At 41.1% G+C, this 23,289-nt stretch overlaps 1 protein-coding gene and 1 non-coding gene across 3 annotated transcripts in view; one reads left to right on the top strand and one right to left on the bottom strand.

Annotated features, from left to right (window-relative positions):
- Positions 1-23,289, bottom strand: part of CERS6 (ceramide synthase 6) — a 313,857-nt gene that overhangs the window by 147,899 nt on the left and 142,669 nt on the right. The window lies entirely within an intron of this gene.
- On the top strand, positions 16,286-16,391 carry LOC123568118 (U6 spliceosomal RNA). The gene has a single exon (XR_006691344.2). It is a non-coding gene; the product is annotated as a U6 spliceosomal RNA (small nuclear RNA).

The following is a 23,289-nucleotide window of genomic DNA, read 5'->3' as shown; positions in this document are numbered from 1 at the left end:
TTTCAGTGTGGCCCAGGGAAGCCAAAAGATTGGACATTCCTGGGGCATAAGGGGAGCTTTAGCTGATTCGGTAATATTTCCATCCTTCAAAACAGCATCAAATATAACTGGGTGGGTTTTTATTATATTAGTCTCTGTGCTTGTTACATTTTCTCTGTATTATAAAATATTTCATTATTAAAAGATTCTGTACACAAGAATTACGCTCATTCAGAAAGTATTAAATGACTATGTCTTTTCCTTCTCACACTTAGAAATGTCATATGACTTGTTCTTTATGCCATCATTCAACCATCCTTTTCTAAGCATTGTAATTACTTTTCCTGTTTTCCTGTCATTGTATTCATGTTTTCAGGGCTAAAATTGCAATTGGAAGTGTATCAGCTATTGTATGCATGTATAATTCTAAATCCACTATGTTCTATTTCACACATTTAACTTTGATTTCGTTTTTTAGTGATTTGGTCATAGGCTCCATTAACAGCTAGCCCATATTGTTCTTTATTGGGACCCATTCTTTTCTCTCCAAGTTGAGTACCCTTGTCAAGCACCCATCAAGGTAGAATTCAGCACCACTGGTATCTGTCCTTTCCCATTAGTCTTCCCAACATCAGTCCTAGTCCCTACAATCTATTTGAAATACATCTGCAAAAAATTCAATGTCATTCTATTAGGTGAAATTCTACCTATAAAATACCTCTCATTACTTCTAGAATTCCCCTGAATATACACTAATCTTATAATTGTCAGCTTAAAGTCTATTTACACTCATTTGAATGACCATAATTTGTGGGAATCAGAACAAGCAAGAATTTTCCAACTAACCATTGTCTAGTGTAAGGATAAAAAAGGGAATAAAATATTGATCTCTTGTGGCCAAAATTAAGTTCAGTCAATATGACTTTGGAGCATGCACTGGCAAAGGTCACAATTCTTTAGTGTGTGGTTCAAACAAAAGTAGCCAAGGGTTTATTATTATTTAGAGTCAAACTAATGTCATGTGTCCCTTGAACATCAAGCCTCTATGTAATTTTTTTCTTGTCTGAAAGCATATTGAAGACAAAAAGTCACTTCTTCAGCACTGATACTGCGAATTGCTAAGGAAAAGAGAAAACTAAAGCCAAAGTTCTTAACTTTTCAAAATGCATGTACATTTGATTTTAAGAAGTGAATTTCCCCAGCTGGGCAGATGGCTTGAGCCCAGGAGTTCAAGACTAGCCTGGGCAACATACTGAGACACCATCTCTGCAAAAAATACAAAAATTAGCCGGGCTTGGTGACACGAGCTTGTATTCCCAGCTACTGGGGAGGCTGCGGTGGGTGGATCACTTGAGTACAGCTGGTCAAGGCTGCAGTGAGCTGTGATCACACTGTGTCTAGAATTAGTGGGTTCTTGGTGTCACTGACTTCAAGAATGAAGCTATGGACCCTCGGTGAGTGTTACAGTTCTTAAAGATGGTGTGTCTGGAGTTTGTTCCTTCAGATGCTCAGATGTGTCTGGAACTTCTTCCTTCTGGTGGGTTTGTGGTCTCGCTGTCAGGAGTGAAGCTGCAGACCTTCGTGGTGAGTATTACAGCTTTGAAAGGCAGTGCGTCTGGAGTTGTTCCTTCTTCCCAGTGGGTTCATGCTCGTTGGCTTCAGGAGTGAAGTTGTAGACCTTCACGGTGAATGTTAACAATTCACAACACCAACACCAGCGCGGACCAAGCAAGCAGCAGCAAGATTCACTACAAAGAGCAAAAGAACAAAGCTTCCACCGTGTGGAAGGTCACCCAAGCAGGTTGTCACTGCTGGATCCGGCAGCCTGCTTTTATTTCCTTATCTGGCCCCACCCACATCCTGCTCATTGGTCCATTTTACAGAGAGCTGATTGGTCCACTTTACAGAGAGCTGATTGGTCCCTTTTGACAGAGAGCTGACTGGTGCGTTTACAATCCTTGAGCTAGACACAGAGTCACAGAGTGCTAGTTAGCTAGATACAAAGTTAGCTAGATACAGAGTACCAATTGGTGTGTTCACAAACCTTGAGCTAGACAGAGAGTGCTGATTGGTGCATTTACAATCCTTGAGCTAGACATAGAGTCACAGAGTGCTAGTCCTCCAAGTCTCCACTGCTGGTGGACCCCGCACAACCTCTGCAGCTGCTGGCCCAGGTGCTAAGCCCCTCACTGCCCTGGGCCAGCAGTGCCGGCCAGCCACGCCATGTGCGGGGGTCCCCCCAAGCCCATGCCCGCTGGAACTCACACTGGCCCTCGAGCATGGGGCACAGCCCCAGTTCCCACTAGGTTAGCTAGATACAGAGTACCCATTGGTGTATTCACAAACCCTGAGCTAGACACAGAGTGCTGATTGGTGTATTTACAAACCCAGAGCTAGACACAGAGTGCTGATTGGTGCACATACTATCCTCCCGCTAGATATAAAAGTTCTCCAAGTCCCCATCCAGTTCAGGAGCCCAGCTGGCTTCACCCAGTGGATCCTGCACCAGGGCTGCAGGCCCAGCTGCCCGCCAGTCCCCAGCTGCCCAACAATCCCCAGCCGCGCCTGCATGCCTCTGCCCTTGGGCTGTGGATGGGACTGGGCACCACGGAGCAGGGGGTGGCTCCCGTCAGGGAGGCTCAGGCCGCTGGGGAGCCCACAGCAGGAGGAGGAGCTCAGATATGGCGGGCTGCAGATCCCCAGCCCTGCCCCGCAAGGAGGCAGCTAGGGCCTGGCGAGAATTTGAGTGCAACCCCTGCAGGCCAGCACTGCTGAGGGACCCGGTACAACCTCCCCAGCTGCTGGCTCGGGTGCTAAGCCCCTCACTGCCCTGGGCTGGCGGTGCCACTGGCTACTCCGTGTGCGGGGCCCCCCAAGCCGGCGCCTGCCAGAAGTCGCACTGGCCTGCGATCGCAGGGCGCAGCCCCGGTTCCCGCTGGCGCCTCTCCCCACAACACCTCCTGGCAAGCAGAGGGAGGAGGCGCCGGCCTCAGCCAGCCCAGAGAGGGGCTCCCATGGTGCCTTGGCAGGCTGAAGGGCTCCTCAAGCGCCGCCAGAGTGGACGCCGAGGCCGGAGGCTGAGGAGGCGCTGAGAGTGAGGGCTGCTAGCACATTGTCACCTCTCAACACCACTGCAATCCAGCCTGGGCAAGAGAGCAAGGCCCTGTCTTTAAAAAAAAAAAAAAAGTGAATTTGCCCTTCTCTATTACTGTGTTTGGTGTCAGTTTTCTGCTGCAGGCTCTACTACACATCTCATAACAAAACACGAGACTGAGTAATAGAACTTTCACAGGGATAAGGTGGAATCCATCACTTATTACTAAATCCATACCTATTAACAATAGAGTAAAATGTCTTTAGTTTCTTTATCTGAAAATGGGGACTAAAATACCTAATTATTAAGGTTGTTAGGGATGAGAAGGGAAAAATTAAATTAAGACGAACAGGAATGGATCCTAGTTGGCTGAGGCGGCTCATTCTACTTTTTTTTGTTTGTTTGTTTCCATAGGTTTTTGGGGGAATAGGTGTTATGTGGTTACATGTGCAAGTTCTTTAGTGGTAATCTGTGAGACTTTGCTGCACCCATCACCCAAGCAGTAGACACTGAACCCAATTTGTAGTCTTTTATCCCTCACCCCCTTCCCATTCTTTCTCTGAATCCCCAAAATCTATTGTGCCATTCTTATGCCTTTGTATCCTCATAGTTTCCACTTATGAGTGAGAACATACGATGTTTGGTTTTCCATTCCTGAGTTACTTCACTTAGAATAATAGTCTCCAATCTCATCCAGGTTGCTGTGAATGTCATTACTTCATTTCTTTTTATGGCTGAGTGGTATTCTATCATATATGTAAATATATATGTGTATATGTGTGTGTATATATGTATTATATATATGGAATGTGGAACCAGTCCAAATGCCCATCAATCAACGAGTGGATAAAGAAACTGTCCACTTGTTGACTGATGGGCATTTGGGCTAGTTCCACATTTTCACAATTGTGAATTGTGCAGCTATAAACGTGTGTGCAAGTATCTTTTACATATAATGACTTCTTTTCCTCTGGGTAGATACCCAGTAGTGAGATTGCTGGATCAAATGGTTCTACTTTTAGTTCTTTACCATAGTGGTTGTAATAGTTTACATTTCCACTAGCAGTGTAGAGGTGTTTCCTGTTCACTGCATCCATCTCAACATCTATTACTTTTTGATTTTATTATGGCCATTCTTGCAGGAGTAAGGTGGTATCACATTGTGGTTTTGATTTGTGTTTCCCTGATCATTAGTGATGTTGAGCTTTTTTTCCTGTTTGTTGGCCATTTGTATATCTTCTTTTGAGAATTGTCTATTAATGATTGTTTTTTTTTTCTTGCTGATTTGAGTTCTTTTTAGATTCTGGATATTAGTCCTTTGTCAGATGTATAGATTGCAAAGATTTTCTCCCACTCTGTGGGTGCTCTATTTACTCTGCTGACTGTTTCTTTTGCCATGCAAAAGCTCTTTAGTTAAGTCCCAGCTATTTCTCCTTGTTTTTTCTGCATTTAGGTTTTTGGTTCTTTTAGGTTCTTGGTCATGAAATCCTTGCTTAAGCCAATGTCTAGAAGGGTTTTTCCAATGTTATCTTCTGGAATTTTTATAGTTTCAGGTCTTAAATTTAAGTCCTTCATCCATTTTGAATTGAGTTTTGTAGATGAGAGATGAGGATCCAGTTTCATTCTCCTACATGTGGCTTCCCAATTATCCCAGCACTATTTGTTGAACAGGGTGTCCTTTCCCCACTTTACATTGTTGTTTCCTTTGTTGAAGATAAGTTGGCTGTAAGTATAAACCAGGCTTTATTTCTGGTTCTTTATTCTGTTCCACTAGTCTGTGTGTCTATTTTTATACCAGTATCATGCTGTTTTGGTGACTATAGCCTTATAGTATAGTTTGAAGTCTCCAGATTTGTTCTTTTGCATAGTCTTGCTTTGGCTATGTGGGCTCTTTTTTGGTTCCATATACATTTTAGGATTACTTATCTAGTTCTGTGAAGAATTATTTTAGTATTTTAATGGAAATTTCACTGAATTTGTAGATTGCTTTTGGCAGTATGGTCATTTTCACAATATTGATTCTACCCATCCATGAGCATGAAATGTGTTTCCATTTGTTTGTGTCATCTATGATTTATTTCAGCAATGTTTTGCAGTTCTCCTTGTAGAGGTCTTTCACATTCTTGGTTAGATATATTCCTAAGTATTTTATTCTTTTTGTAGCTATTGTAACAGGGGTTGAGTCCTTCATTTGATTCTCCACTTGGTCGCTGTTGGTGTATAGGAGAGTTACTGATTTGTGTACATTAATTTTGTATCCAGAAGCTTTGCTGAATTTTTTTATCAGTTCTAGGAGCTTTTTGGAGGAGTCTTCAGGGTTTTCCAGGTATATAATCATATCAGCAGCAAACAGCAACAGTTTGACTTCCTTGTTACTGATTTGGATGCCTTTTATTTCTTTCTCTTGTCTGATGGCTCTGGCTAGGATTCCAGTACTATGTTTGAAGATAAGTGGTGAAGTGGGCATCCTTGTCTTGTTCCAGTTTTCAGAGGGAATGCTTTCAACTTTTCCCCATTCAGTATTATTTTGGCTGTGGGTTTATCACAGATGGCTTTTCTTACATTGAGGTATGCCTGTTGAATTCCAATTTTGCTAAGGGTTTTAAACACAAAGGCATGTTGGATTTTGTCAAATGCTTTTCTGGGTCTATTGAGATGATCATGTGATTTTTGTTTTTATTCTGTTTATTTTTCTCAGATGTTCTTTGTGCTTCTTGTATTTGGATGTCTAGGGCTCTGGCAAGGCTGAGGAAGTCTTCCTCAATTATTCCCCCCAATATGTTTTCCAAACTTTTAGATTTCTTCCTCAGGAACACCAATTATTCTTTGGTTTGGTCATTTAATGTAATTCCAGACTTCTTGGAGGCTTTGCTCATTTCTTCTTATTCTTTTTTCTTTGTCTCTGTCGGATTGTGTTAATTCAAAAACCTTGTCTTCAAGCTCTGAAGCTCTTTCTTCTGCTTGTTCGATTCTATTGCTGAGACTTTTCAGAGCATTTTGCATTTCTCTTAGTGCATCCAGTATTTCCTAAAGTTTTGACTGTATTTTATTTATGCTGTTTATTCACTAAAGATTTCTTCCCTCATTTCTTCTATTATTTTTTTTTTATTTCGTTAAATTGGACTTCACCTTTCGTGGGTGCCTCCTTGATTAGTTTAATAACTGACCTTCTGGATTCGTTTTCAGGTCAATCAGGGATTTCTTCTTGGTTTGGATCCATTGCTGATGAGCTGGTGTGATTTTTGGGGGCTGTTAAAGAAACTTGTTTTGTCATATTACCAGAATTGATTTTCTGGTTCCTTCTCATTTGAGTGGGCTATGTCAGAGGGAAGGTCTGGGGTTCAAGGCTGCTGTTCAGATTCTTTTGTCCCATGAGGTGTTCCCTTGATGTAGTACTCTCCCTCTTTTCCTAGGGATGTGGCTTCCAGAGAGCCGAGTTGTAGTGATTGTCCTCTCTATTGTGGATCTACCCAACCAGCAGGTCTACCAGGCTCTGGGCTGGTGCTGGGAGTTGTCTACACTGGGTCCTATGATGTGAACTGTCTGCAGACCTCTCAGCTATGGATACCAGTGCCAGAGGAGGTGGCAGGGAGGTGAAATGGACTCTGTGAGGATCCTTAGTTTTGGTTGTTTAATGAACTATTTTTGTGCTGATTGGCCTCCTACCAGGAGGTGGCGCTTTGAAGACAGCATCAGCTATGGTAGTATAGGGAGGATCAGGCAGTCGGGGGGGGACCTAGAACTACCAAGAGTATATGCCTCTTGTCTTCAGCTACTAGAGTGAGCCAGGAAGGACCATCAGGTGGGGGCAAGGCTAGGCATGTCTGAGCTCAGATTCTCCTTAGGCAGGAGTTGCTGCAGCTGCTGTGGGGGATGGGGATGTGGTTCCCAGGTCAATGGAGTTATGTTCCCAGGAAGATTATGGCTGCCTCTGCTGTGTCATGCAGGTTGGTCAGGGAACTGGGGAAAGCCAGCAATTACAGGCATCACTCAGCTTCCACACAACCCAAAAGGCCGCTGTCACTCCCACCATGCACCTCAGCAACAGCACCAAGTTTGTTTCCAGGCAGTGGGCAAGCAGGACTGAGAACTTGCCCCAGGCTACCAGGCTCCCAACTGTGAAAGCAAGCTGGGCTCTTTTCATTGCCCTGACATACCAGTCACACGATGCAGACATTTAGAAAATCATGCCTCATCTCCTGGAGTTTTAAGTTGTTTGTAAAGAAAATACCTGTATGTGTAGACACAGATGTTTATGTATATGTATATGTTCACACATATGCATATGTATATTATGAAAATATGTGTATGTACACATACGTTTGTATGCACATATGTATGAAAGTTAAATTCATATATGTCAAGGATCTCCCATCCAACTGAAAACAAATGTAGGTGCACAGACTTCTGACCAATAATTTGTATTTTCTATTCGAGAAGATGCTCTTGCTCCTTCCTCACTCAGAGAAGGGACCATAATCAGCCTAACAATCTGTCTTAGATTTTTCCAATAAATGCCAGTGAATTTGCACTCCCGCATAAGAAAATAAGCCATTTCACAAAACCCAACCCCGTTACAACGTACAAAATGAAGTTCTTAGCTGACTGGCTGATGCCATATGAGCTGCATGCTGATTGGAAGAGTTATGAGTTACACATCAGCTATATTCATACTGCAGCACTTTATGTTCTAAATAACAAGGGCCCTTTTTTCACTAGGAGCATGTGAGACTGAGCTGCCCACTTGAACCGAGCATCATGATTTCTGGTCCTAGCAGCTATTACACGGTATTATATATTGACCGTAAAGCTATACTTAGAAAATGAGTAGCATGAAACAATGGGTGAACATGAGATCATGAGGTTGCCAAGCAGGAAACACTGTAGTAACAGTGTTTACACCTATGATACTCATAGGGTGATCCTGGGCAAGTTTAAGTGTCTCTTCTGGAGAAACAATCAGACCATTAAGTTCTCTTGAACTCTTATATTTTGAGTCCAAGTCCTATATTAGTTAAGTCTTGTATCCTGATCCTGCAATATTTGGCACAACTGGCCATTCCACCTTGTTTGAATCAGTACTGCTGTGTTCATTCCCTTTTTGTCCAACCCTCTGCTTCTCTTGCCTTGTGCACAGACTACCCTTGGTCTGTCAATGCCAGTGACACATGGGGTTCCATCCTCAGCCTTCTTTTCACACCATGTGCTCCTGCTAGGTGAACTCACCCACTCCCTGTATGCTGGGCAATCACTGTCCCTAACCATTTCTATATCCCTGGACACCCAATGTCATTTGGACACCCAAACATCGGCACCTGAGGTTCAAAATCCAAAAACAAACAAACAAACAAAACATATTATCTTTCTCCCAGGAATCCACTGTTTCTTCCTTCCATTTCTATCAAGGACACTATTCTCCACCCAATGTCCCAGGTCCTTGAGTCCTCCTTCGCCTTCAACCCCCTTTATCCCAGGCATCAACCCTGAAAGTTCTGCATTGGAAATATCCCTTTCATTTACTTCCTTTGCTCCATTCCCTCAGTCTCTTCCCTAGCCCAACACATTTAGTCTTCATCTTTCTTCAAGAGGTAGGCTGGCATTAGCTGAGTGCCACAGCCAGACCCGTAAGCCAGGCTGTCAACTGATTAATCATGACAAAGAGAACAGTCACAAAGTCCAGAATATTTTCTTTGATATGAATGAGAGTTACTCCCCCTGCAGAAATATCTACACAGGAGGTTGCTTGCAAAACATAGAAAAAGAACAAGAGGAGTTTGAGATCTTAAGAAGTGCTGCTCAGACAGATGGCCTAAGGTACCGTCACTAAAGAGCAAGTCTTACGTATCCAGCGGCCAACACTCCTAATCCCCCAGTGCTTTAATATTCTCAGCCAACCTGAATATCAAAATCTCTGCAATAGGCAATCCATATGATGTCTCTGTGCCTCCACCCTTTTCTTAGTTGGGTAAAGCTAATCAACTGTTGCTCTGGCCTAGCCTGGGATAATTTCTTTAGGGAGTCTAGACAAATTTCATTCTTGTTTCACCATATGTGAATTAAACAAAACAACACAAAAAAGCCTTAACCCTGAGTTTTCTTCTTCGTCCAACTCAACCTTTCATGATCCTCCTGCAGTTTTCTCTGGTCTCCACCTCCCAGGAAGTGTTTATCCCCATAAGATACTATTCTAACATTAAATAACGTATGTTATTAGTCATCCTTTAAGTGACCTACAATCATTTGGATATTTTCAACTCTGAGTGAAACATCTGTCTTAAATCTTCTAAGCAGGACTAGCTCTCAGGAAGCTATGTTCACTCAGCCTGGGCATGAAGACTTCCTCCACAATTTTCACACAGTCTGTTTGATCCTGGGCACTCCCTATGCCTCTTTCTCATCTGCAAAATGAAAATAAAACCACCTACTTCAAAGGGTTAGAATGAGGATTAAATGAGGCAATACTTGTATAGAGAATAGCATTCAACACATGGCAAGGGCTCTGTAACTCTTAACTATTATTACTATTTTTATATAGCTGGTATATGACGTGCACCCAATAAATGACTTCAAGTTTCATGAGTATGGGCCAGTGCCAATGGCTAGACAAACTATCAACTACAATATGACTTTAGGACAGACATCGTCTACTAGATTTGAAGAAGACACAAGTGTAGAATGAAGGAGGGCTTCATTCTTACAAAGTGGTTAAGCAGTAGGACATGCAAATAAGAGACTCTGTGTTGCTTTTTTGTTAAATTTATGTGTCAGGATTTGGCTGACTTCTTACTTTTCCCTTGTTTGCATTTTTAAGGTTATTTAATATTTAATGTTATAAAACCACTTGAGACTTCTACTACCCTAAATCTGTACTTTGTACAAGCAGCTCTGAAAATGTTAAGTGTAAAATTTAGTAGGGTTGGAAAGTGAAAAGTACAGCAGTGAATTTCCATGGCAATGTGCTGTTATAAATAAGACATGATACATGGATAAATCGACCAATGAAGATGTACAGATGAACAAAATAAGTATGTTTATTCATGGATTTTAAAATCCTTTTGTATTCTGGTATTTTATAGCCACAAAATTAAATAATCTAACCTTCAAGGTCATCATGTAAGACCTTTAAGTCTCTAAACAAAAAGTTGCAAACTTAAATCTCTACAGGGACTAGGCAGGTTAAGGCAATTGAGGAGCTGGTTAAACTTAGCTCTCAGAGTACTGAGATGAATGGTTATTGGCACACAGTTTCTATGCTGGCAATGCTGGGGAATGTGGCTATTTCAATACCCCAATGAAATAAGGGCCAGTCAAATGTCAAGAAATAATGCAAACTCAAGTGTTGTCAGATTTTCCTCATTTTTTCATAGAAAGCTGAAAATCTGATATTTTATAAGATGTCAGACTTTGTAAATACTGGTGATTAATTCTACTAAAAATAAAAATCAGGCAGGTATAGTGACTCATGTCTGTAATCCCAGCACTTTGAGAGGCTGAGGCAGGCATATCATCTGAGGTCAGGAGATCGAGACCAGCCTGGCCAACATGGTGAAACCTCGGCTCTACTAAAAATACAAAAAAGTAGCCAGGCATGGTGGTATGAGCCTATAGTCCCAGTTACTCTGGAGGCTGAAGCATGAGAATTGCTTGAACCTGGGAGGCAGAGGTTGCAGTGAGCCACTGCACTCCAGCCTAGGTGACAGAGCGCGACTCTGTCTCAAAAATAAATAAATAAATAAATAAATAAATAAATAAATAAATAAATAAAATCATACAGGCCAAATTGTGCAGGCTAGATTCAACTTGGGGCTACCAGTTCACAACCTGTGCTTTAAACTCTTTAATAGTATAACTATAGTGTGTGGCAGAGATGGGTGGGATGACCTACTCTTCTTACACTCTAAACTATATTCCATATAGAATGAAAGTCTGCTTTCCTGAAGCATAGTATTTTCATAGGGAAAGTTCCCTCTTGCATTAGATTACTAAATACCAATCTAATGAACTTTTGCTCAGTTCTTGGAAAATATCTACCAAGTAAAAATGAAATCGAATCAAATAAACTCTATTTGTTATTATGCTAACAACCAGATATGGCCATTCATTAAGAGATACCAAGGATTTACTAAATACCAAGATATACAACTAGGTGCTGGGAATATAAATATGAATTAAGTCAAAGTCCTTCCCTCAGGGGCTGACAAGCTAATCTCCAAAGCTGCTTCCCGGCGGACGGGCAACAGCTGTAAATCTAAGCAAGCCTTACCTATTCTAAAAAAATCAGTCGCATCTTTTGTCTTCACTCCCAGCTTGTGACAATATTTGGAGAGTTACCTCTATTCTCAGGGTCATCCTGCCCTAGTGTCACTGGGAAAAAATGCCTGGAGAACTCAGTCTTTCCACATCAAACCGGTTAAGCCCGGTTAAAATAGAGATGGTGTCCTTTCTCATTCCTTCTCTGGGTAAGCAGCAAGGAAAGAGTGGTTGAGTAGAGAGGCAGAAGAGAAGGCAGCATACAAAACTCAAAGAAAGTTCCTGTGAGCTAAGTAGTTTTCCCAATGTCCAAATCCTCTCAAGACTTTAGGGTCACATAGAGAAGGGAAAAATGGACAAGGCTTCAGTGGCTCTCAACAGAGGGCTGTCATTAAAGCTATGAAGGTCCCTACTCCATGGTAGTGGAGGAAGAGCTCATAGGAGCTGAGGGTGGCCAGGTCCTTTCTGGTATTGTTCTGAGCCTAAAAAGGACTTGGAGCAAAAAGATTCTTGACATTATGAAACATTTATCAAGAATGAACTATATTCTTATATTTATCTTTCCTCTTCTAGTAAAAAGCACAATAAAGGCAAATCAATGTTCATACTTCAAGAAACAACAAAAAGGAAATGTAATCCACCCCACTGTCAAAGATTTCATCATAAGATCTTTTTAAAGTTTGAAAATGTACAAAAGAAGGGAGGCCGGGGTGGTGACTACTCACAGTCCCAGCTACTTGGGAGGCTGAAGCGAGAGGATCCCTTGAGTCCAAGAGTTTAAGACTGTAGTGGGTAGGTGGGAAGGCAATCAGTAAGAAATTTCCAGCTAGAGTTACTACAGTAAATAGGTCATTCCAAGTATCTCATGAATGATAACAATTTAAATTACAAAATGAACATTTCAAATCACAAAAATAAAATTATTTACACTTTTCCTAGAATATACTAGGTAATTCAAGGCAGAGATAGACTATCATATAGAAAATTGATTCTCAAGTGGTTCTTGTAATCACTTGTACATATCTGAAATATACTGGCTAAGGTAACAAACACACATTCTTTGTTCCATTGCATGCTTTAGAGTAACATTATTCCTAGTGCTATAAAACCTCTTTCATGTAGAACCTCAGGGTAACCAGGAAAGCACTGACAAGAAAAGATGTAGGTAGAGAGCAAATTGCCTTCAATGAAGGGACAGCATGCAGATATTCTCAGAACCAAGCCTAGAGATTAGGACTGCTTTCTAACAGGGTTAATAATTAACACCTGCAGTGTTCTTGAACATGGTTTCTGACTCCAGGACTTTGTCCATTTATAGCCAGATTGAGGTTCCTAAAAGAACAACTCTGAAGACACTTAGTAATTGAGCCTCAAGGCTTTCAATAATTAAATCCCACCTTTAGACTCTGGGTCTTGGTCTCTACTAGCCCAATGTGTGTGTCTCCTGAAACATCAGCTCTGGGCCTGCTGCTGCCTTGACCAACCTTCATCATCTGTCCCAAACAAATCTCCCAGAGAGGGCCCCCACCCATCATTTCTTCTGCAAGACTTCCCTCTTCCTTCAACTTCTGTGGTGCTCTCCCTCAGAAAGGGGTCACAGGATTCTTTTGCATTGCCAATCATGCCTCCTTAACATCAAAACCAAACAATCAACAACAAAAATACATCTATTGACTACCTACTATCTTCCAGCCACTGTTAAGTGCAATCAAATATGTAATACTGTTTTATCCATCACAGCAACACGTCAACGTGGTTTGTCTGAAGTCAACAGCTAGTAAATACAGGAGTGGGGACCCAAACTCAAGATGACACCAGGGATGTCTGATGTGAAAGCCTGTGCTTTTTGTACAGCAGCACTCTACCTATCGTTTAACAACAACAAAAATAATAGTTAAAATCTACCAAATAATTACCAGCAGATATGCTTCTAAACACCTGACATGTTCTAATTCATTAATCCTCACAAAAACTTTGCAAGGTTAATACTGTTATTACTCTCATTTTAGAACTATGGAAGGAGACACAGAAAGATCAAGCAATTTGCCTGAACTCCATGTCTTGTAAGTGGCAGAGTATGTGCCCTTAAGCAGTATACAGTATCTTCTGATAGTGCTGCCTAGCTGTTTTCGGATTTTTATACTAGCTCTTCTGTTCAACTTCTCCCCCTATATTCTTTATCATCCTTTTTGCATTATAAAAGAAAGTCATTTAAAGGGATGAGTGGTATGTATGGAGAGTAGGGGAAACAGAAATGAAAAAGGAGCACTCCCACTTCTTGGCCTTGGTGGTCCAGACAGGATGAAACCCTCAGGCTAGACTTGAGATACAACCAACCATCCAAGATAAGCTCTCCCTACTGATGTCCTTGAAGTCACCTTTGACAGATGCACCCTAAATGGAAAATGAATTAAACAGATATAGGCCATAGGGAAACTTGGCGCTGCCTAGAGCTCTAGCATTGTGTGGGTATCCAAAATATTCAAACTACCTAAAGAGGTGACCAACCCTGGCACTGACTCTTTGGAGGAGTTCCACAAATTCCTATAAATCTCAGCTTTAGAATAAAATAATCAACATGAGAAAAAAATATTGGAAATCTCTTCTATGTTATGAATTCTTAACTCATGTTTCAAAATGCATTGCCCTTCAAAAGATACCATAAATAAAGACAAGCCATAGACTAGGAGAAAATGTTTGCAAGTCATTAAGCCCACAAAGGATTTGTATAAAGAACTCTTAAAACTCAATAGTAAAAAAAACCCCACAACTTTAAAATGTGCAAAAGATCTAAACAGATATCTACCAATACATAAATGATCAATAATCACATGATAATGCCACATCATTATTCACAAGGGAAATAAAAAAGTGAGAAATCATTTCACACGCCACTAGAATGGCTATAATTGAAGAGATAATAGCTATGTTTTTGAGGATGTAGCGAAACTGGAACCTGAACACACTGCTGGTGGGAAGATGAAATGGTGCATCTTACTAAGTTTCATAATTTCTTAGATATTCATGTTCACATTTCATATCTCTAAATGTGAATTTATCATATAACTCAGTAAGCAATTTCTCTTTTAGGTAGCTACCCAAGAGAAATGAAGACATGTCCAGGCAAAGGCTTCTATCTGAATGTTCACAGCAGCATTATTCATAGTAGCCAAAAGGCAAAGACAATTAAATACCCACTCAATGGTGAATGGATAAACAAAGTGAGGTATATCCATTCAAATGAAGTATTGATATATTCTCTAAGCTGTATGAAACTCAAAAGCATTATGCCAAGTGGAAGAAGTTAGCCACAAATACCACATATTGGGTGATTCCATTTATATGAAATGTTCTGAAAAGGCAAATCTATTGCCACAGGAAATAGATTAGTGGTGGTTGCCTGGGACTGGGAGTACAAAGGAGTGAAAGCAAATAGGCTATCCACAGTTGCTCTGCTTGCTCCACAGGGAAGTCAGCTCACAACGGAGGTTCTCTCTCTGATGCATTCAGAAGGATGAAACATACATTAAGGAAGAGATAACCGGTACCCAAGGTATTTCATGACGGAAGCAAACACTGAGGTAATGTTCCATTCCATATGAGCCCAGAGCCAACTCCTTCATATGGGGAGGGGGGCATTCTGTAATTCTCTTCCCTTTGTATACTTCCAAAATATATTATAATGACTACTGATGGATTTAAAATTTTGCAGCAAACCTTTTCTACTTTTTTCATTAACCCCTGAAAAGACTGCAAAAACATAAGACATTTCTATTAAGATATACTAGTTTTGGCCTGGTGCAGTGGCTCACATCTGTAATCCCAGCACTTTGGAAGGCCGAGGCAGGCAGATCACGATAGGAGATTGAGACCATCCTGGCCAACATGGTGAAACCCCGTCTCAATTAAAAATACAAAACTTAGCTGGGCATAGTGGCATGTGCCTGTAATCCCAGCTACTTGGGAGGCTGAGGCAGGAGAATCGCTTGAACCAGGGAGTCAGAGGTTGCAGTGAACCGAGATCATGCCACTGTACTCCAGCCTGGCAACACAGCAACTCCATCTCAAGAAAAAAAAAAAAAAGATATACTAGTTTTGATTACTGGAAAGAGTAATTTAAAAGAGTTTTTTAAAAAAGTAATGAATTATCTCTTATAATCAAAATAAGGAAAGATGTTACAACATCATTCCCTAGACCAAGAGTTAGTACATTTTTTCTGGAAAGCCAGTTAGTAAATGTTTTAGGATTTGTGCACTAAGAAGAAAAACTAAGGATATTGTGTAAGTATTTATATAACCATTTAAAAATGTAAAAACCATTTAAAATGTAAAATATAACCATTTAAAAATGTAAAAACCCTTTGTATTAGTCCATTCTTGCATTGCTATTCAAGAAATGACTGAGGCTGGGTAATTTATAAAGAGAAGAGGTTTAATTGGCTCATGGTTCTACAGGCTGTACAGGAACCACAGCAGCATCTGCTTCTAGAGAGGCCTCAGGAAACTTACAATCATGCCAGAAGGCAAAGGGGATGCAGGCACGTCTTACATGGCCAGAGGAGGAGCAAGAGAGAGACAGGGAAGGTGCCACACACTTTTAAACAACCAGATCTCATGAGAACTCACTATCATGATGACAGCACCAAGGGGCATGATGTTAAACCAAGAGAAACAAACCTCATGATTTTCCAATCATTCCACCCTGTCCCACCTCCAGCATGGGGATTACATATCAGTATGAGATTTGGGTGGGTATGCAGATCTAAACCATATCAATTTGCCCCTGGCCCCCTCCCAAATCTCATGTTTTCCTCACATTTCAAAATAAAATCATACCTTCCCAATAGTCCCTCAAAGTCTTAATTCATTCCATCATTAACTCAAGACCACAGTACAAAGTCTCATCTGAGACAAGCCTAGTTCCTTCTCCCTATGAGCCTGTAAAATAAAAAACAACTTAGTGTGCTCACTTTGGCAGCACATACACTAAAACAGGAGGATCCAAAGAACATTAGCATGGCCCCGGCACAAGGATGAGACACAAATTCTTGAACCATTCCATATTTAAAACCAACAACAACAACAACAATAAGTTAGTTACTTCTAAGATACAATGGGGGTATAGGCATTGGATAAATACTCTCATTCCAAAAGGGAGAAATTAGCCAAAAGAAAGGGGCTACAGGCCCCATGCAAGTCTGAAACCCAGCAGGGCAGTCACTAAATCTTAAAGCTCCGAAATAATCTCCTTTGACTCCATGTCTCACATCCAGGGCACACTGGTGCAAGAAGGTGGTTCCCCAGGCCTTCCTTGGACAGTTCCACCCCTGTGGCTTTGCAGGGCTCAGTTCCCATAGTTGCTCTCAAGGGCCAGCAATGAGCACCTGCAGCTTTTCCAGGTGCAGGGTCCAAGCTGCTGGTGGATCTACCATTTTGGGGTCTGGAGGACAGTGGCCCTCTTCTCAGCAATGCTAGGCAGTGCCCCAGTGGGACTCTGTGTGGGGGCTCTAACTCCACATTTCCCCTCTGCACTGCCCTAGTACAGGTCCTCCATGAGGGCTCTGTCCCTGCAGCAGGCTTCTGCCTGGACTTCCAGGCTTTTCCTTACATCCTCTGAAATCTAGGTGGAGGCTCCAAGCCTCAATTCGTACACTCTGTGCACCTGCAGGCTTAACACCATGAGGAAGCCACCAAGGCTTATGACTGGCAGTCCTGAAGCAGCATCTCAAGCTGTACCTGGGTCCCTTTGAGCCATGGCTGGAGTTGGAGCAGCTGGGATGCAGCGAGCAGTGTCCCAAGGCAGGGCAGCAGGGTCCTGGGCCTAGCCCAGGAGACCATTCTTCCCTCCTAGGACTCTTGGTCTGTGATGGGAGGGGGTGCTATGAATGCCTTTGAGGCCTTCTCCCCATTGTCTTGGCTGTTAGCACTTGGTTCCTCTTCATCTATGCAAATTTCTGCAGCTTGCTTGAATCCCTTCCCTGAATACAGGCTTTTCTTTTCTACCACATGGCCAGGCTGCAAATTTTCCAAACTTTTATCCTCTGCTTCCCTTTTAAATAATATTATGTAAGTTCCAGTTGGATATCATTTCTTTGCTCACACAATATGAGCATAGGATGTTAGAAGCAGCCAGGCTACATCTTGAATGTTTTGCTGCTTAGAAATTTCTTCCACCACATACTCTAAATCATCATTCTCAAGTTCAAAGTTCCACAGATGCCTAGGGCAGGGTCACAATGCCTCAAAGTTCTTTGCTAAAGCATAACGAAAGTGATCTTTGCTCCAGTTCCCAATAAGTTCCTCATATCCATCTGAGACCTCATCAGTTTGACCATCTCTGTCCATATCACTATCAGCATTTCGATCACAACCATTCAACAAAACTCTAGGAAGTTCCAAACTTTCCCTCTTCTTCCTGTGGCTTGTTGAACTGGGTAATGGGCAGACATTGGAACAGTTTGGAGGGCTTCTTCTGAGAAGCCCATTACCCAATTCCAAAGCTGCTTCCACATTTTCAGGTAATTTTTATATCAATACCCCACTCTCAGTACCAATTTTCTGTATTAGTCTGTTCTCACATTGCTATAAAGAAATACCTGAGACTGAGTAATTTATAAAGAAAAGAGGTTTAATTGACTCATGGTTCTACAGGCTGTACAGGAAGCACAGTGGCTGCTGCTTCTGGGGAGACCTCAAAAAACATACTATCAGGGCAGAAGGCAAAGGGGAAGCAGGCACATCTTACATGGCCAAAGCAGGAGCAAGAGAGAGAAAAGGGAGGTGCCATATACTTTTAAACAACCAGATCTCATGAGAACTCAATGTTGCAATGAGGTACCAAGGAGGGATGATGTTAAACCATAAGAGACTGTCCCCAGGATTCAGTCACCTCTCCAGGCCCCACCTCCAGCATTGAGAATTGCATTTCAACATGAGATGTGGCTGGGGACATAGATCCAAACCACATCGCCCTTCTTATTTCACAAGTCATACAAAAACTGGCAGCAGGCCAGATGTGGTCAACTGACCCTGGTTTACCAACCCCTGACCTACACACACTTCAAACACACACATGTATACAACTGCTCAACTTCAATCTGTCTCTGTCACACACATACCCCACCCTACAAATATTTTTGAACACACTTTCCTGTGGCAATGTGGAATTAAACCCTTGCAAAAGTTGTGTTTTTGAAAAGCATAACCTTTCAAGTAGCCAAAACCTACAGCGGAAATTGCTTATAATTTTCAAGTCAGCCAGGAAATAGGGTTAAGGGAAAAGGACTAAAATCAAGTATATCTTAATTAAGGATGGCTCCAAGGAATGTAAAAATATTTAAATCTTTGTTTCATCTTCTCTGACAGATTGAGAATTACTCCCTCAAACACATTTTTACTTCTAACGCGTTTTCATTTTAATATCAAATCATATCTAATAACAGTTCTCCATAATTCCACTGCAGAAGTAAACCAAAAATTTTTATTGTTTCACTACTGATCTCAGGCTCTAGGTCAATAAGATGCAGAGATTCAGAGCTAGAGATAGACATGGATATAGACCACGGACTCGAGAGAACATAATCAGCCCACAAACTACGCTCAACTGCCTAACTCCATTTCTTACACAAACGTGGCTTTAGGACTAAGGGGCTCCTCATCAGACTCTTCAAGCTCCTAACAGCCACGGTTCTTCAGGCATTAGGCCAACAACTGTAGCCTAGATTTAGGTTTTAAAGACATTCCATCATGGAAGCTATAATTACAATCAGGTCTCCCATTGGCAGCTGTGAGAGAACAGGACCTTCCAGGAGGCTGAGCTACACCTGTAGCCGCATCTGAAAGATGTTACAAGAGCATTGGAATGTCTGCTGGGAAGGCTACAGCCAATGCACAATAAATGGGCTTCGGTAAAATCCGGTACAGCCAGTTTAATCATGAACATTAAAATCTCTTGTAAAATCAAGGCACTATTAAGCTAAATTATCCTTTGATTTTTCAATTGTTTCAGAATCAATGCCCAGATGTTCATCTATCTACATATCGATTGATATTCATTCTCTGTAGTTATTTCCCATAAAGGCTGCAAATATTCATTGGGTTATTTGGCAGCTCTTTCAGATCCCTCATGTACCTCCCTCACTACACAAGTAGCCATCCAAGTCACTCAGGGTGATTCCATGGGGCTGCTGGAAAGGGAAATGTTTGAATATGAAAGGAGAGCCCCATTTCTTCCCATCCCCAATGAGGCCTTGGGGCACATACTACTTCTCTTTTTTCAAAATGAGATACTCAGTAAAAATATCACGTTGCTACAAACATCACCTGACATTTAAAGGGCAAACCCAAGGAGCAGCAACTGAGTAATAAAGAAATCAAGAACTCTGAGCTTCTGTTTCTCCTTCTATAGAATGGAAGATCATTGTTACAGGCTCACTACATGGGGATGCCCAAGTGGAGGACGGGATGAATTGAACTATGTAGAGGTAGATAATGTATACATTTCACAAAATGTTAAGTTCACGGAATAAATTAGCTGCAACATGTTTCATGCTGGTTTGGAGACTCATCAGTGCCCCCAAAGAATTTTCCTGAAATGATGGCACTACAGGAACCTGTATTTTTGAATGGTGACCTGTTCAGGACTGAGAGGCTGGGGCTGGGAATAAAATACTGTCCAAGAACCAAAGAGTGGCTACCCAGGTCAAACCCCAAACCCCATTCCTTTATGCACACACAAATAACCACCACCCTGAACTTTACTTGATCAGATTTTTCCATTTTTGATGTCAAATCATGAGGTTAATGAATTCAAGTTCATTTATACCCACTGACCACTCTGCATGCATAGATACTTATTATTCCTCTCTTTCCCTGGGAGTAAACTACATATCTACATTACTAATTTAAACTCTCTGAACACTAATACTGCATAATTCTGGGTGATCAAAAATGTTATTTAACTACATGTTCCTTTGTAAAAAGTCTATCCACATAGGTAGGTAGATCTGGGTGATTTTTTAAAATTTATTAAGCCTATAAAGACTTGGATCAAATTAAAGCTATGGCTTCTATCAATGGGCCAACATCATTTAAGTACTTATACATTTAGCAAAAGCACTAAAATTATAGAGAAAGTCTTATACCAGGCAAATAATTCATGTATCTTTATCTTAGTTGTACTCAGATATATTTTTTAAATACTTCTATGTTTCTTAATTTTGGCTAAACTGATTTTTAATATCACTTGATCTGAAAAAAATACTGAAAATCAATTCCCTTATATTTTCTAAATGAGAGAAACAGAAAAAAGAATCGGCCAATGCTTATACTGTGTAATACACTTGCTATCTGCAACCCCCACTTCTTCTGTTACTGCTGAAATATGTGTATACCACAGTGACTGCCTCTCAGAACCCTGTCTAAATTAACTTTATTGACTTGGCGTTTCATTTAAGGTGTTTATTATGATTTTTGTGGTTTCAAACGGCAGTAAATTTTACTTCATCTGTGCTTCCTTTTCTAGAAGTCATTTAAAAATATTCTACTTCTGTATTTTCAAGCTCAACATTGCATGCAAATATAAGATCTATGAATAAAATTTGTTTTTTAAGGGTATCAAGATAAGGCCAAGAGGGCTGAGTGAGGTGGCTCATGCCTGTAATCTCAGCACTATGGGAGGCTGGGGTGGGCGGATCACCTGAGGTCAGGAGTTCAAGAACAACATGGCCAACATGGCGAAACCCTATCTCTACTAAAAATACAAAAATTAGCCGGGCATGGTGGCATACGCCTGTAGTCCCAGGTACTTGAGAGACTGAGGCAGAAAAATTGCTTGAACCCGAGAGGTGGAGGTTGCAGTGAACCAAGATCACACCACTGCACTCCAGCCTGGGCGACAGAGCGAGACTGTCTCAAAAAATAAAAATAAAAATAAAAAAAGATAAGGCCAAGAAACTGGCGTCCACCTGAGAATGTTCAACATTCTCCTCTATGAAATGAGATGGCTGGACTATGAGAACAATACTGCTAGAAACTGTTCAATCAGAATTCATCATTGGTCTTTGTCTTCAGAAAGCAGAGGTCCACAAGCAACCAGCAGATGAGTATACAATACTATTGATAAACGCAAATTAAGTTTAATTTAAATCATAAGTTAACATCACGGAGAGAAACAGATCTGTTGTACTGAGAGTCACAATTATATAGGGATAGGTTCAAAATTGTTTCCCAGATTAGGCCGTGACCTTATGTGGGAGACTGTGTCAACATTTTTAATGGAACTCTAGGTGGTAAAAGAAAGCCACCTGTTATGTCAGCTGACAATGTATATTTTTATCTACTTTTGTGAAAGGGTGTACATCTATCCAATTTGCCTGGTTGAATCACAGGGCGTAGGCTGAAGTGTAATAAGTACTGAGAGGTGGGGAGTGTGAGGAAACTGATAGAGAAGCCTTGGATTCTATGGTAATCATTTTGCATTGGCTCTAGAGGGTAGTGGACATCAACCCATGAGGTCTGTTAGGATCTAATACTTCTAGATGCACCGAAAATATTTTGTAGTTTATTGGTAAATAGAAATCAGGTGATGGTTAACTTTGCTCAATACCACAGAAAAGTAGGAACTAGACTTGGCTACCACTTACATGTGACCATTACCAAGGCACTATTAGATCAATTTAATTCAATCCTAAGATTTAATGCGTACAAGTCATTGCATTAGATACCATAGGAAATGGAAAGATGCCTTTAAGGAATGTTTACAGTCTAGAACCTCCAGTCAAGAAATGAGATAGAATAAATATACAAATAACCACAACTCAGGAAAACACACAAGGTAAATATTATCAAGGTGCCTTTAGGTTTCAGAGTGAGTGAGATGCCAAGGGGTTGAACTGCAGAAACACTTCTAGGTTGAGGGGATATATGAAAAGGGCCTGGGGCAAGGACATAGATTTTCAGGGATTTTCTTCTTGCTTTAAGATAAGTATGGTAGGTCAGGGGCGGTGGCTCATGCCTGTGATCCCAGCACTTTGGGAGGCCATGGAGGGCAGATCACGAGGTCAGGAGATTGAGACCATCCTGGCTAACACGGTGAAACCCTGTCTCTACTAAAAAATACAAAAAAGTAGCCAGGCGTGATGGTGGGCACCTGTAGTCACAGCTACTCAGGAGGCTGAGGCTGCAGAATGGCATGAACCCAGGAGAGGGAGCTTGCAGTGAGCCAAGATCGCGCCACTGCACTCCAGCCTGGGTGACAGAGCCAGACTCTGCCTCAAAAACAAAACAAAACAAAACAAAACAAAACAAAACAAAAAAAAGAGAGACAGAGAAGTATGGTAGTTTATCGCAGAATAAGTTGGATAGTTTACCCATAACTAAGCAGATACTACTGTCACCTATAATGTTTATGGAGAGAAAGGAAAGGAGGAAGGGGGAGGAAAACCAGGATGTATTAAAGCCTTCAGTATACAAGTTACAAATGCTGTAAGAACCCAAGGAGGTAAGCATCACTGTATCACTGTAACCATATCATCAGTCTAATGATTTTTAGGTTTATCAAGGGGAAGTCAGATTTTACCCCCAGGTGATTCTGACTTCAAAGCCCATTCTGGTCTTATGCTTACTACTAGTGTATCAACCTCCTTGAAGGAAAAGAGCTCATCTCTACATCACCAGCCCTACTTCCTCTTTATATTCAGAATTCCATAAATATTTATTTGTGACATTTAAATGTCCACATGTGAGGCTCAAGACAATATTCTTAATAAATTAGATACTTTATAACCTGGAAGGGTTGATAGATGGTCCTCAAACTATATATACAACCTGAAGCATATATAAAACCAACATAAAGGTCTCAAATAAACGTTACACAGATCTCAAATGAATGTCAGTAAATGATCTCTTTCCTGAAGTTATCTCTCGAGAACAATGTTTTCTAATCTAAAAAGATTTAGTGGGAGGCA

The sequence above is a fragment of the Macaca fascicularis genome, chromosome 12 (assembly GCF_037993035.2).
Source record: "Macaca fascicularis isolate 582-1 chromosome 12, T2T-MFA8v1.1".
Classification (NCBI taxonomy): domain Eukaryota; kingdom Metazoa; phylum Chordata; class Mammalia; order Primates; family Cercopithecidae; genus Macaca; species Macaca fascicularis.
The sequence above is the reverse complement of the archived record's forward strand: the minus strand, read 5'-3'. Positions and strand labels throughout refer to the sequence as shown.